Here is a 3,039-nt window from a genome sequence, read left to right as displayed (position 1 = left end):
AGAAAATTATGTTCAAACACAGAGTGGGTCTCTTGGGAATTATAATAAATTTACATTTTTTTTAAATATAAAACTTTGAGTACAAAGATCCATTTTTGTCATATTACATCATTTCTGAGGCTGTAGAAATGTTTTAAATACTTTTGACACATTTTATTTAGATGTAAACATGATGGGAATTTTCATTAACCAAACCTCAGCTATTTTTCACATTTATCCATTTGTAGCCTTCAGTAAAAAAAATTTAAGAAATGAAAAGATAAGTGATAAATGAATTATTGCCTTTAGTTGAATCATTTGCGATCTACTGAAAAGTTTCTGTTCAGAGTGCTGTTAGAAACCAGTTACCAGAGATGGGAACATACTGTATTATCACTACAGTTTCACCTTTGCTACTGTCACATAATAGTGTAATCTGTCCAGGGGTGGAGGAAGTAATATGGCCACATATCTCAGGAGGTTTCAAAATACTGTTCCTCTGAAATCCCAGAATTGGACTGATTTCATGGCGCGTCACCCCAGATATGCCAATGGAGCGTGAAATTGAGTCACTCAATGTGAAAAAAAAGAAGAAAAAAAAATCTTTTCTCTTCCCATTTCTCTGCAGTGAAGAACATAAGAGTTCTGCCAGTGTACTGGCACTGCATTGGGATTTCATTTCCAAAGCAACTGAGTGAAACAAACCTGTATATTCTAGACAACGTTAGTCATTTCACATTAAGTTAATAACATTTTGCGACTAATCAGTGAATACAGGGGAGTGAGAAATGTTATTCATGGAACATTTAGGGGATAAAGGATGGAGCTGATGGATTATTTTGATAATGATAGTAAGCTTACTGCAACAGGTGAATTTCACAGCAAAAGTGTCACAGGCAGGTGTAGAGGAGTGCATACGATAGCAGAGGATTTTACACTCTATGTCTCCCACTGTTACACCCCTCTTTCACTTTTTGTGTGAGTGACTACCGTGAGGATTGTGTATTAAAGTCCCAGTGGTGGGTAGATATAGCTTTGCAGAATCACCAAAGCTTTGATATTCACTGCATTTCCAACTCTATCACGGGCTCAGCGCTGCTAAAGCTATTTTGTCAGACACTTCCAGTTCATGTCATCTGCAGCCTTCTTACAGCCAGTTTTACAGTGCGGTGATTTTGCTGCTCTGTTGCACATATATCAAATACACATTTAAGATGCTCTTTTTTGATATATGTACCACTGGCCACTACACCTTACTAGACTTACTGATTCTGTGTGCTTATACCAGGTCTCTCAGCTGTCATAACACATACTGATTTGGAATATTGTGATTAAATTTGAACCCTTCTTTGCCAATAAAACATATAAAAATCAATTTGTTTTTTCTTTATATCCTAAGTAAGTCTTAGACATGTTTCCCATTTTTGTTAATCCTCTATCTGTTTTTTTTGGACAATGGTTATATAAAACCATTCATAAGTAAGGTACTAGCCTTGGTTCATATCATTCATGTGTATATCAACACATACCAGCAACCTAAAAGCTGTAGCACACTAACCAGTCTCCCCACTCCATGCCTACCAGAGCAGGATTATCTCCCCTGTAATACCCAGGAACAAGGACAAGTATGCAGTTCACCTGGTTTTCAGACTCCTCAGATCCAGAGTGACCCACAGGGACTGCTGACATTGTTGTAGTATATATGTATATACATATATATATACATGTGTGTGTGTATACATATATATATGTATATATATATATATATATATATATATATATATACACATATATATATATATATATATATATACATATATATATATATATATGGATTGAAAAAAATGGAAGAACATCAGGGATATCACACCACACCAATGCCATGTGACTGATGGACCCAAGAGCAGACTACAGCAATCTCCCGGAACAAAAACTATTCAACATTACAAAGACAGAAATCCAACAATGAGTGTCAGGAATGAATGGCTGGGCAGCACCAGAACCTGAGATGATTCACATTTACTGGCTTAAGAAGCTAGCAGTACTTTATGAATATCTAGCAACACTAATAAAGGCGATGCTAACAGCATCAGAATGGCTAACACAGGACAGAACATGAAGGATCCCCACAAAGGCCCCTTTTGTTTTACAAGAAAATGTTCGTGATGAAAGGTTCGTTTGGACCTTTCGTCCACACGTAAACGGCGTTTTGAATCAACGAAAACTGAGATTTTTTAAAATTCCTGTCAGGTTGGAGATTTTCGATTTTGTGTTTGCGTGTGGACGAGGAATACGGAGTTCATCATGCAACGTCAAAGGTATTTGCCTTTTTTCACGTCACGCTGTGCGCCACGTTATTGTTTACATGAAATTAATTTCTACAATGGTGGATAGAGACAAAATACTGTTGCTGTTAATCTTGCTATCTGCAATTTTTACACCCTTACATATACAGGGAGTGCAGAATTATTAGGCAAATGAGTATTTTGTCCACATCATCCTCTTCATGCATGTTGTCTTACTCCAAGCTGTATAGGCTCGAAAGCCCACTACCAATTAAGCATATTAGGTGATGTGCATCTCTGTAATGAGAAGGGGTGTGGTCTAATGACATCAACACCCTATATCAGGTGTGCATAATTATTAGGCAACTTCCTTTCCTTTGGCAAAATGGGTCAAAAGAAGGACTTGACAGGCTCAGAAAAGTCAAAAATAGTGAGATATCTTGCAGAGGGATGCAGCAGTCTTAAAATTGCAAAGCTTCTGAAGCGTGATCATCAAACAATCAAGCGTTTCATTCAAAATAGTCAAAAGGGTCGCAAGAAGCATGTGGAAAAACCAAGGCGCAAAATAACTGCCCATGAACTGAGAAAAGTCAAGCGTGCAGCTGCCAAGATGCCACTTGCCACCAGTTTGGCCATATTTCAGAGCTGCAACATCACTGGAGGGCCCAAAAGCACAAGGTGTGCAATACTCAGAGACATGGCCAAGGTAAGAAAGGCTGAAAGACGACCACCACTGAACAAGACACACAAGCTGAAACGTCAAGACTGGGCCAAG

Source organism: Oreochromis niloticus, linkage group LG1 (assembly GCF_001858045.2).
Source record: "Oreochromis niloticus isolate F11D_XX linkage group LG1, O_niloticus_UMD_NMBU, whole genome shotgun sequence".
NCBI lineage: Eukaryota > Metazoa > Chordata > Actinopteri > Cichliformes > Cichlidae > Oreochromis > Oreochromis niloticus.
This window is presented reverse-complemented; position numbering follows the sequence as displayed.